The sequence below is a fragment of the Silene latifolia genome, chromosome X, assembly GCF_048544455.1.
Source record: "Silene latifolia isolate original U9 population chromosome X, ASM4854445v1, whole genome shotgun sequence".
Taxonomy (NCBI): Eukaryota; Viridiplantae; Streptophyta; class Magnoliopsida; order Caryophyllales; family Caryophyllaceae; genus Silene; species Silene latifolia.
Genome location: NC_133537.1, coordinates 175,105,255 through 175,118,351, shown reverse-complemented (window position 1 = coordinate 175,118,351; position 13,097 = coordinate 175,105,255). Strand labels below are relative to the sequence as shown.

The 13,097-nt window shown below is 40.2% G+C and overlaps 1 non-coding gene across 1 annotated transcript; it reads left to right on the top strand.

The window, feature by feature from the left end:
- Positions 1-9,380: 9,380 nt before the first annotated feature.
- On the top strand, positions 9,381-9,487 carry LOC141624209 (small nucleolar RNA R71). The gene has a single exon (XR_012534019.1). It is a non-coding gene; the product is annotated as a small nucleolar RNA R71 (small nucleolar RNA).
- The last annotated feature ends 3,610 nt before the right edge of the window (positions 9,488-13,097 follow it).

Here is a 13,097-nt window from a genome sequence, read left to right as displayed (position 1 = left end):
GAAAAACTCTTGATAATTTAAAACTCTGTTCCTATTCTGTTGAACTCGGCCGAGTAGAGTTTATACTCGACCGAGTAGGCCACACTCGGCCGAGTAAATAGGCACTCGACCGAGTAGCCAGAATGACAGATTATACGTGCTACTGATCTCTGGATACTCGACCGAGCAGACCAAATACTCGACCGAGTAAGCCCGACACTCGACCGAGTACCCTTTTATCACGGCCCAGCTCGGTCTATTTCGAAAACCCTTTAACCTTTCTATTGACCATATTTCTGCCTCATTTCTTCTTCTTTTCCTCATAACTCTTCAAAACTCTCTCTCTCAAAACACTTGGGTGATTTTTCGTAGTGCTTGCTCTTGGATTTCCTTCTTGCTTGTTCAAAACCTCAATCAAGGTAAAGTATTCAATAAATTTCTTCAACTTACTATCAATTTATGGTAGAATTTGTTCAAAATTTCGAACCTTTAACTCTTGTAAGCCACGTTTATGTGCTTCTACTTTGATATTTTGTGTTCTAATTGCTCTTAAACACCCCCTATGTATACTTTAAAACGGTTTTTGTCTTGAAATAGCCCATCTTATGTTGCAAAATACATTCTAGGGTTTGCATCAAGTTTAATTTTTGGTCCCTTAGATTGCCCTAGGATGTTCCTTAAGAGTTAATTGATGATAAAAATACTCCTTTTAGTTAGTACGATTTGTATTTTGTGAGAAAAGGCCGTCTTAAAACTTCATCTTAAAAGTGTATAATTCGAAAAACAGTCCGTACTATGGCAAAATTTTGGAAATATCCTTATTGAAATTCATCTTCTTGCAGCATGCCTAAAGCAAAAGCCCCAGCTAAAAAGCGGACTCGCGCCAATGTGCAAATGGAAACGGGCAAATCTAGCCAAGAACCCGTTGTTCCTCCGGTGGAAGAATATCTATCGGTAATTTTCTCTGACTATAAGCAACGAAATGCTTTTGTGGCCTTGATGAGTTGGACCATGAGACCGACACGTTGTGTGAACCCCGACATCTTGGAGACTTTGGGGGTTAAAGGGGATATCCTGTATATCTTTGAGATTTTAAGGATGCAGGGACTCTACCACCTACGCAAGAAGTCCTACCCGTATCTGCTCCTGGAGTTTTTGAGCTCCTTTGTGTATGATGGGAAGGGGAAAAACGTTTCTTTCCGCCTCATGAATGAGGATCATGACCTAATCCTTGATGAGTTCGCCGGCCACCTTAGCCTAGAGGCGGAGGAAGAGGGATACATTAGTGATGTGGCGAAGAATAGTGGGGCACCTCACTACCTACCTTACCTGACTGGGAAATCCATTCCTAGTGCGAGTGCCATGTTGATCAATGACGTTCAGCATGTATCCCTCCGTATGCTTCTTAGGATGATGACTTGCCTTTTGTTCGCAAGGGAGGATGTGAGTAAGCTGAATTCTCATGAGGTCATGTTGTTGATGTCTTACCTTAACCTTCGTTAGGGGAAGCCTTTTTACTATAGTACTCCCGGGGTTGGATGCTCTAGTTTGGACCGTATGGCGCGATCTTCGAACCGTCACATTTCGTATGGGGCCATAGTGACTCGCTTGGCTCAGAGGCTCCACCTCCGTTGGGTACTGAGTTGTTTGAGGCCGTCCCTACGATGGATGAGAAGTATTGGTGTCATATCAGGTGGCTTAGGAAGTTATAGGATGGGTCGTATGCGTGGAGAGTGAGGAGATCCATGGAGATGGTGCTTCCCGCCCCCGAGCACCTACCCGTGGTTGACCATTTGACAGAGTATGACCCGGGGAGTGGTGAGCGTAGACCCGACCCTCAGTCCTACTTGATCGACCCCAGGATTTTGCTAGATCTACCGGAGCCTATCACCGTGAGGGAGAAGCAGCCGATCGCTCCTCCACCCCGTGAGCGCCGTTGAGGGAGAGCATCGAAGGAGGCCGAGGTTGAGACTGAGCCTCCTTTCTCTGCACCGAGCTTTTACCCACCACAGTACTTGCCCTACCCCACCGTCCACGACCCTAGGATGCAGGTTAGTGACCTGACTGAGCGGATCTCCACTACCTTGGTGCTCTGGAACATGCATGAGATGGCCCTTAACCAGGGTATAGGGACAGAGCTGGCACAGCCTGTTTGGCGGAGGGGACCCGGTGTGGACACAAGAGTCTTCCATAGTTACGGAGTTGACCCTAGCATTTGGAAACTACCAGAGGAGACAGAGTTTGGCTGCCGCGCGGGACCGTGGGGAACCAACTATGGCAGTCAGCTAGGCGGTGGAGGCTACTCAGCTGAAGTTTTTCAGGGAGCAGGTACATCAGGCACCGGAGGTGGTGAGGAGATGGAGGAGGGTGCGGATATGTGATTTCTTGTGTATTTCTGGATTTGTTTCTCGGTTTGTTGCTGGATATTTGCTATATTTAGTCGTACTCTTTTATTTTGGATGATTGTAACTGGCCATAAGGCCGCTACTTGTTTTCACGTACTACGTTTAAGACTTTTAGACAGCAACTTTGAGTTGGTGACGGAGTATGTCACTATTGCAGGTATAACCTTTGGTGTCTAGGTGTTTTTGATGTCGAATTTGCATTCTGACCTGGAAAACTCGGCGGAGAATTTCAATACTCGGTTGAGTATCGCTTACTCGACCGAGTACACTATTATACTCGGCCGATCAACCGGATAATACACTCTTCGTTATTTGGAATTGTGATAAACTTAAATGGGTAACTGTTTTGGTACGTGTATGCTTCAATACCTTAGTAATGTGTTCGGATTTTATGAGATGCACCTTGTATATATGATCACGATATATGATTGAATCTGAGGTGCGACGGTAATAGTAATATGAGATTGAAAGATTCATTAATCTCTTATTAGACACTTCTAATAACTAAGTGTTTATTAGTTAGTCATAAACTAAAAGGAACTTATGCGTGCATAACAATTTAAATAAAAGAGAAAAATTTAGACATTCTTACATGGAGGGCCGAAATTGGTTTATACTAAATTGGTCTCCTACCAAGTTAGTCTTCTTAAGAATAATCCAAATGCCCCAAAACTTAGATCTAATAGCAAGATCTACACCTTAAGGATTTGTACCAAGGAAATCCTTCTTAAATCAAATACTAATTTGATACTAGAATTAGTATAAGACTACCTTAATAAGACTTAATATTATTTTGATTACCACCTTTAGTAATAATAATATTATGATTTTGTGAGGTTTTCCTCTTAAGAATTTTCCAACAAATTAGAGAGAATCTTTTGTTCTCAAGATTAGTAGAATAAGAATGAATTAGAGTGTATTTGAAAATGCACTACTTGAGTGTGTATAGAGGAGGCCACCGGTTTTGGCATGGGTAGAGTGCCCAATGCTTTTGCATTTTTCTCTTCTCAAGAGTGTAGGTATGCATACCTATGATTAGTAGGTAATCATCATGTTACCAACTAATTAAAATAATTAAAGCACAAAACAACCCTCTCTCCTTCATTTACACGGCACCCTTAATATCATAAGGGTCCTCCTAAACCGAAATATTCAAGTGTTAAATAATATTTTGGGTCAATTTCTATAAAATTAATATTGTACTAGTACCTATAATATTAATTTTGATTAAGAGAAAGCCTTGGGTATTAAGCTTAGGGAGAGGTCCTATACTTGGATCTTGGTTCTTCCACTAAAGGAAAGCTCAAGAACAAAAGAAAAGGAGATTTCTTTTGTGCCCATAAAACCGAAACATCCAATGTAAGAACATGATTTCTCCTCTATTTTACTCACTTGTTTGCATGCATAAAATCCATATTTAATTTTATGACAAATTAATTCATGACATATATGAATATGTAATTATTTAGATCTACTTTTCCATCACTAATATGCCATATAAACTAAATGCAAGTACTAACTTCACATTGTTATACCGCATCAATCAAAATAAAGCCACATAGTTATTAACATAAAGAGGAAAAAGGAGATTGGAAAGATCATACCATGTGGTCTTCAATATCCTCATGTCTCGGATGTGGCGTAGTCGATCAATGTGAACAAGGATAAAACAAATACAATATATACAACAATATATACAAGTCTACACTACAAAGGAAATGAACTTTTGTTTTTGGATTTTCAAATTTTTCAAATTTTTTTTTGATTTTTCGAAATTTTTTGATTTTTTTGGGTTTTTGAATAAAAGTTAAGTCAGAATTCCCCACCCCACACTAATATGGGCATTGTCCTCAATGGCCAAAATGATGGAAAATTATGCAAGCATTATGCATGAATTCTATACTAAATGCAATCTACACTAATCTACACTACATGATGCATGGGTTTTTGTTTACGACGGAGAGCGTAATTTAGATTACCTCCCGTTGCGTATGCATGTACTTCCCCAAACCGAGATAGACATTATTTCTAATGTCCTAAAGTTGGGGGTAGTTCATGAACACAAGATGCAATGCATGAAACTAAATTGTCATTTTGGATTTTTCAAATGGGAACAATAAAATAAGAACACCTCAATGGGGCCGAGGTGTTAGTACTCATGTTTCTAGGACTCTCCTACTATGATTAAGATAAAAATAAATAAAACAAAGAAAGAAGTAGACAAACCTCAAGAGGGTAGGAGCCTCCAAAGCTTGCTAGTCCTCCACCATATCATCATTGTCATCATTTTCCTCCATAGAAGCGGACTCATCACCACTTCCCTCTTCACTTCCTCACTTCCTTCATCATCTTCATTAGCCTCTTCTTCTTCATCATCTACCTCTTCATCAACACCCTCATCATCATCAACCTCATCATCGACATTCCCATCTTCACCCGGTCTTTCACACCTAGATGTGCTTGGAAAGAAGACTTCCCTATCCGCCCAACTAGGCAAAGGACATGAAGGATCAAGTAGTCCTTGCCTAGCTAAATGAAGGAGGGGTGGATATTGGGCCAAGTATGCATCTACTCGATCATTGTAAGCTTGTTTATGCATCTCTTGCATAAGTAGAGTCATGTAGTCATTGCCCACTATAACACCTTCGGGTTTGACCTCTTGATATTTGAATGGATAGGGTAGTGTGACAATGGAGGAGGAGGGCTCTTCAATTTCGCCCCTTTGTTGACGGATGATGTACTCGGCGCCTTTTGAGAGTGGAAGTAGGTAGTTCTTTTTATGAGCACTCAAGCGGCATATCTTGGAAGACAAAGTGAAAGATCTAGCATCATTGGTGAGCCACCCATAGTTGGTGTCAAGAGGATTATGCTTGACCCACTTGTACTTGTTAATCATGGCATCCATGTCAATGAGATGACCCCATTTTTTTGCCGTATAGGTGTTATCCTTGTTGAAATTTGGATCAAAGTACTTGGCCAAAAGAGTAACCAGACCTCTATTTACGATAAAAGCGGTGCCTTCCTTACCACAATCAACATTGAGCCATCTTTCCACCAAAAGCCTTAGAGCATTGTAAGGCTTAGTGAATTCCCTTCCAACATTTAAGGCCGACTCAAGTAGAACAAAATCGAGCTTTGTACAGTGATTAGTGTCATTTCTTGCAATTATAGTATTCCCGATGACCTTGTGCCACACTCTAATGCCCGGATGGTGGACTAATAGAGCGCGACAATCATGAAAGTTCTCAAATTTCTTTCCGTAAATCGCCTCCCAAAGAGGAGCGGGGTCAAATTTTTCGGGCTTCTTATGATAACGAGGTGCATCACTAAGACCTAATGCTTTACTCAAAACATCAAAGGTGATGCGCCTATTCACATTAGCAAGGCGGAACTCGATATATGTTCTAGTCTCTACCTTAGTCACTTTTAATGAACTTAGAAATTCCAAGGTAAGGGAGGGGTATGTCAATTATCTTGTAGTAAATAATTTTCCCAACCCCATGGCTTCAAAGAAGGCTTTTGTTTGTTCAAGGACACCCAATTTGTTCAAGGCATCTTCACATATGAATTTGGTGGGTAGAATGGATTTCTTAGCATACTTGGCAAATGTATCCCGATGGGAGTTAGAAATGAAAATTACCTCCGGATAGTTTGATAATTGAGCTCCGGAGTTGTTGTTGTTGTTGCTTCCAAGGGAGGATTTTGTTGTTGTTAAACTTCCAAGTTTGCAATAGCAACCACCATAGCCATTGAAGCTTTCTTTGCTTGAAGGCATTGTTGCCTTTTTGAGAGTGCCTTTGCCTTGAGTGCCTTTGTTGACCCTTTTGTTCTTGCCATTGATGATTATACCAAGAAAAGATTGAAAATCTTCAATTTCCAATTACACCCAAATCGATTTTAAGATGAAAGGATTTGCCTTTGTATTTCAAAAATTGACCCGAAGTTTGAATATTTTGGTGCTTGGATTGATTATTGTTGGAAAAGGAGTGATTAATTGATGTTGTAAGGAAGTTTGGATTTGATTTTGTTGAATTTGGTTGAGGAAATCTTGTTTTGGTGATGGAGAGGATGAGGGTTTTGGGGTTTATGGGTAGTGTTTTGAATGTATGAATGAATGAATGAATGTGGGAAGGGTATTTAAAAACACCCAAAATTTCAAAACTGCAGGGGGAAGACGAGCGGATTCCCTTCGGGACGCTCGGATTCTGCCTAATTTGGTTTCAATAAATCTCGCCTAAAGACGGACGTCTTTCTGTGAAGACGTGCGGATTCTTCAGTTCCAGGACGAGCGGATTCCTTTAAAGACGAGCGGATTCTGTTACAGGAACTTTTCTTAATCTGCACTGGTAAAATGACGGGCGTCTTCTTGCAAAGACGAGCGGATTCTTTCAGACGAGCGTCTTCTCTGCTGGGATGCTCGGATTCTCTAACAGTCTCAAATTTTCAACTTTGCAGCTTATTTGGACGGACGGTTTCAGCCATAGACGCTCGGATTCCCAAAAGACGAGCGGATTACCCATAGGGACGCTCGGATTCCTCCTAGTCTACCCGGATTCAGTTCCATCCGTGCACTTGCATATCCCGTGTCATTTCCATTCTTAAAATCCCGTGTTCTTCATTGTAGGGGCACTACTAAGGCATGAATAGCCTAGGCAATTGCTATCCCCACACTAAGCTAAAGCACTACACATCAATTAAATCATTAGTCCCTCCCTCACTTCTCTCAAAAATGATAAATATCTTGATCAAAGCATAAAAATCCAAAAATGATAAAAAATGCAATGTAAGAAATAAAATGCAATTTAGGGAGTTAGAAATATTTACAAATGGTGGTTTGGGGAGGACTCCACCAAACTCTCATCCTTAGTGAGATGTCATGGGGGCATGTCCAAGGTGTTTTTGATGTTGCTCAACACCTTGAAGAAGTAGTCAAAAGCTTGTGTTGTCATGATAAAGATTTTCAATAGATCTTTGCCCTTGTTGTCCTTCATGTTGGTCTTGATCAATAGCATTACCAATGTAGGGATTGAAAATCCCTTCAAACTCATCGTCCCAAAGACCACAAACTTCATCTACTTGGTCACTAAAGATCTCTTGAGTTGATAGAGATAACTCTCCCACTTTCTTGTCTTGGCCAATGAGGCCATCTTCTTCATTGCTTGACTTTGGTGAGCTTTTCAAGCTCTCTTTGTTACAATTCTCTTGCTCTTTGAATGGAGCATCATCGATTTTCTTCTTCCATTGGAATTCCGACTTCTTCCTATCATCCTTCCGGCTATAATGATCAACCATAAAACATGGTTCATGCAAACGGGGAGCTCTCATGGTCTTGTCATGATTGAAAGTTATGCATTCATCTCCCACTTCTAGAGTAAGCTCTCCATGCTTCACATCTATCACCGCACCCGCGGTGTGCAAGAAAGGTCTACCTAGAATGATTGGAATATTGGAGTTTTCTTCCATGTCAACAATGACAAAGTCCACCGGGATGAAAAATTTCCCAACTCTTACGGGAACATATTCCCATATCCCTAATGGTGTCTTCGTCGATCTATCGGCCATTTGGAGTGTGATATTGGTGCATTTAAGCTCCCCCATCCTTAACATTTTACTCACCGAGTACGGCATAACACTCACACTAGCCCTAGATCACATAAGGCTTTGTTGATCGTGGTGTCGCCAATGGTACACGGTATTGAGAAGCTTCCCGGATCTTTAAGTGTTGGAGGTGAACTCCCTTGAAGTATTGCACAACTCACCTTAGTGAAGGCGATAGTCTCAAGTTTCCGGATCGACTTCTTCTTCGTAAGGATGTCTTTCATGTATTTTACATAGGCCGGCACGTGATTGATTAATTCCGTGAAAGGAATCGAGGCTTCCAAATTCTTCACAATTTCCATAAATTTTCCAAGTTGGTCATCAAATTTGGGCTTGGCTTGACGACTCGAAAAAGGAAGTCTAATCACAATGGGCTCCTTCACCTTGGCCTTGTCATTATTTTTCCTTGAAATTTATTCTTTTGATGGTTCTCCATCCTTGAAGTTTTGCACAACTTCTTCTTTGTCACTAGCTTCCACAACTTCATCCTCAACTTGCTTCTCCGGTGCTTCATACCTTGTACCACTTCTCAAGTGAATGGAACTAACCATTTCATGTCTCGGGGGATTACTTTGAGGTGGTAATTGCCCCTTTTGTCTTTGTGAGCTTGAAGATGCTAGTTGAGTCAATTGGGTTTCCAACATTTTGGTGTGGGCTAAGATGTTTTTGATGGTGATTTCCTTTGGTTGACTATCCTTTTGCATTTGAGTGAAAAACTCTTGTTGATTCTTTTGCATTTGGAGGACCGCTTTTTGAACATCAAAACCTTGGTCATTTTGTTGATTGTATGGAGTTTGATTTTGGTAACCTTGGTTTTGGTTGTAAAAGGGTCTTTGATTTTAGTTTCTCATGGGAGGTGGAGTGTATGTTGGTTGAGGGTTTTGAACATTTTGGCTTTTGTATGATAGATTTGGGTGGAATTTGGTGTTTTTATTGTAATAATTTGAATAAGGGGTACCACTCTTGTATGCTTGAAAAGCATTCACTTGTTCATTTGTTCCCCTACATTCACTTTGGTCATGTCCCAAAGTTCCACAATTCTTACATATCCCACTTGGGATTGATGAAGATGCTGTCATGGCATTAACATGTTGCTTTGGTGATTTTGAGGCTTCTTCAAGTCTAGCCATAGCCTTTTCGAACTTCAAATTGATGGTATCAATGTGAGCACTAAGTTGAGCACCCAATTGAGTAATAGAGTCCACTTCATGCTTTCCTCCTCTAGTAGCCTTGCGAGGTCTACTATATTGTGAATTATGGACCGCCATTTCCTCAAGCTTGTTCCAAGTTTGATTGTCGTCAACTTCGATGAACATTCCATTTGATCCCATGTTGAGGATGTTTCTTGAGTCTTCATAAAGACCGTTCCAAAATTGTTGTACCAAGAACCACTCGCTAAGTCCATGATGAGGACATGAGCGAGAAATTACTTTGAATCGCTCCCAAGCTTCATACAAAGATACTTCATCTCTTTGCTTAAAGCCCGTAATTTGAGCTCTTAGTATGTTAGTCTTTTCCGGTGGATAGAACTTTTTGTAGACAGCTAGAGCAAATTTCATCCAAGAATCAATTCCTAGAGTAACCTTATCAAGGCCTTTCAACCGTTGTTTTGCGGTGCCAATTAGAGAAAAAGGAATAAGATTCATCAAATTTGGTCTTGAGTTACACCGGTTTGAGAAATCGCATCACAATAGTCGCAAAAAGTCTCCATGTGAGAGTGTTGGTCTTCACTAGGCATGCCCCCAAATTGGCTTCTTTCGACTAATTGGATAAAAGCGGATTTGGCAATGAAATTTCCGGTTAAATGTTGTGGTGTGGGAGTACCATTGGGTAGGTTCTCCTCGGTTGGTACGGAATGTGATGAAAATTTAGGCATTGTGAGTTGATTTTGTGTTGGATTTTGTGTTGGGTTCTCCTCACCTTCTCTTGCAAAAGGGTTGATGAACTCAATAGTGTTTGTTGAATATCTACAACCTCACCAATACCTCTCAAAGTTCTCCTAGCAAGTCTTCTATTGGATGTCAAAGTTCATTCAATTTCGTGATCAAAGGGTAACAAGTTACCTTGTGATCTTCCAGACATGCAAAATATCAAACAACTCGAAAATAATTACAACAAACCTTGAGGAGTTTTACTTCCCCAAGACAAAGAAAGACACAACTAATAACAATACAAGAATATCTAAATCAAGTTAACACCATCCTCGGCAACTGCGCCATTTTTGGTTGGACTCACTTGGAGGTTTAGTTTTCGGTACTTGTCGTTAGGAGCACCTAGACCAAAACACAATTTATAACTTCACAAACAACTCTACAATTAGTAAAGAGGCAAGTAAAGGTCGGATCCCAAGGGACGGGAATTGAGATGAGATTTTCAATTGCAACTAGTGGTATCTAAGGGTGTCACAATTTAGGGTTTGAAGTAGAAGATCACTAAACTAAATAACAATAAAAGTAAACAAGCAAGATGATAAAAAGGGATGTAAACAATTGATAAAAGGCACGAGGGTGTCATGGGGTCATAGGGGATTCATGGGAATTGATCATACAAACATATTCTCAAATTATAAGCAAGCAATTATTGTTGTGATGGATCGAGTTGGTTTATATCTTACAATCCTAGGAAAGTTTGGGTCCCGGACCCGAATCGATTAGATTGTACAACACCTACAAGTCGACTTAATCTTCCCTACTCAACTATATGCATGGTCTAATGAGACTCGAGTTGGTTTATGTCTTACAAGTCTCATTGAAAAGATAGGTGATGGGTAAAAAATGCAAGGATTCATAGGCTTTGCATTTCATCAAACATAGCATGTGCATAAGTTGAGATCACAACAAGCAAGCAAATAAACTATGAAAACATATTAATTTAAGCATGAATCATCCCCCATGTTGGTTTCCCCTAATTACCCATTAACCCTAGCTAAGGAAACTACTCACTCATTATCATGTTGAACATGCTAGCAAGGTTGTCAATCATACCAACAAAGTGAAACATGATGAATAAATGAAGATAATTAACAATAATTAAAAAGGGATTAAGAGAATTATACCTACTAATGATTTCAATAATAAAGCAAAGAATAATAGAAGTACTTGATGATTGATTGGAAGGTTGTCAATCTCCCAATAATAACCCAAATAATCTTCAATTACCCAAAATTAAAGATGAACAGGAGAGAGATTAAGGAAATGAAACTTTTATTAAAACTTGATTAAATGTTGATTACAAGATTAAAGAGAGATTTGATTGATATTAACTACACTAAAGAATACTAAGAAGAACATACTCTTCTAATTAGCCTAATGGGGTATTTATAGTGGGGATTAGTTACATAAATTAGGGTTTACTAAGGGCTTAAATGACGATTAAGTCCTTGAGGAATCGCCTGTCTCTAGGGAGACTCCGGTCTCCTTTTTGCCGGTCTTAGAAAAATATGCGCATCCTTCCTTGAAACTTGTAGAAGACGAAATGGCTGACAGACAATCCGAGCGTCCAGGGCACGGGACGGGCGGATTGTGGCGATTCTGGACGGGCGTCCAGCTGGGGAAGACGCGCGGATTCAGGGTGTTTTGGACGGGCGTCCAGCTGGGGAAGACGCTCGGATTGTACCTCTTGGACGGGCGGCTTCTGGACAATCCGCTTGGATTGTCATACAGCTACTTTCCTTCTTCTTTTCTTCCTTTTTCTTCATAAAATCCTTGAGGATTTCCTCGGGGATGCAAGGATCTTTTCTCATCATTGCCCATCTACTATAGTATGTACAACGGCCTTTTAATCTTGTCTTCTCTTTGATGCTTGGTCATTGAATTCAATCAATTTAGCTCTATTTTGCCATGAAAATGCAAGGTTTGCACTCCTTTCCTACCAAGGAAACAAAACCTCAAAGAATATGCAAAACCAATGACTAAAGACAATAAATGACCCAAATATTCACTAAAAAGCATGGGAACAAGGCTAATTCGGGGACTAAATATGCTCTAATTATGGTCACATCACCAACTTTTTATGGACCGGAGCTTGTGAAAAAGCCTTCCACGAGTTGAAGACAAGGTTGACGACCGCTGCCGTTTTGACCCTGCCCGTGGGTGGAGTTGATTTTGATGTATTTTGTGATGCTTCCAAGATGGTTTAGGGTTGTTTACTCATGCAAAATAGAAGAGTTGTTGCGCATGCTTCGCGACAATTCAGAGTTCATGAGGTGAACTATCCTACTCTTGACCTTGAGTTAGCTGTCGTTGTTCATGCATTAAAGATTTAGAGACATTACCTCATTGAAGTTCATTGTCATATCTACACCGATCATAAGAGTTTAAGGCATATATTCACCCAAAAAGAGTTGAATATGAGGCAACGACGGTGGCTGGAGTTGGTGAATTACTATGATGTGGAGTTGTTATATTATGAAGGAAAGGCAAATATGGTTGTCGATGCCCTTAGTAGGAAGTCGACTCATTATTTGAGTGTTATTCGTGTACTTCCCGACGATCTTTGTATCGAGTTTCATAAGTTGAGTTTCCAATTTGTAGAAAGTGGTTTTGATTATCTTGGTACAATGATTGCCAAGCCCGTTCTTCCCCGTGAGATTCTTGATAACCTTGTGGATGATGCTACTTTCAAGGGATTTCAAGCCAAGATTCTCGAAGGTAAAGCTAAGGATTATGAGATTGATACTAATGGATATCTTTGTTATCAAAGCCGCATGTACGTTCCTGAATCCGTTGAGTTGAGAAAGAGGATTCTTAATGAGACTCATATATCCCCTTATTTGATTCACCCTAGAGGTGACAAGATGTATAAAGACTTAAAACTTCAATTTTGGTGGCCTAACATAAAGAATGACATTGGGACCAATGTTAGAAGATGCCTCACTTGTCAATAAGTGAAGATTGAGCATAAGACACCCGGAGGTTTGCTACAACGCTTGGATGTTCCTTTGTGGAAATATGAATCCATCTCCATGGATTTTGTTATGGTACTACCCAAGACCATTGGTGGAAAGGATGCCGTTTGGGTAATCGTGGATAGATTGCCTAAATGTGCTAGGTTCATTCCTATTAAAGAGACATGGAATTTGGATCGAATTGCTAGAGCCTATGTAGAAGAGATCAT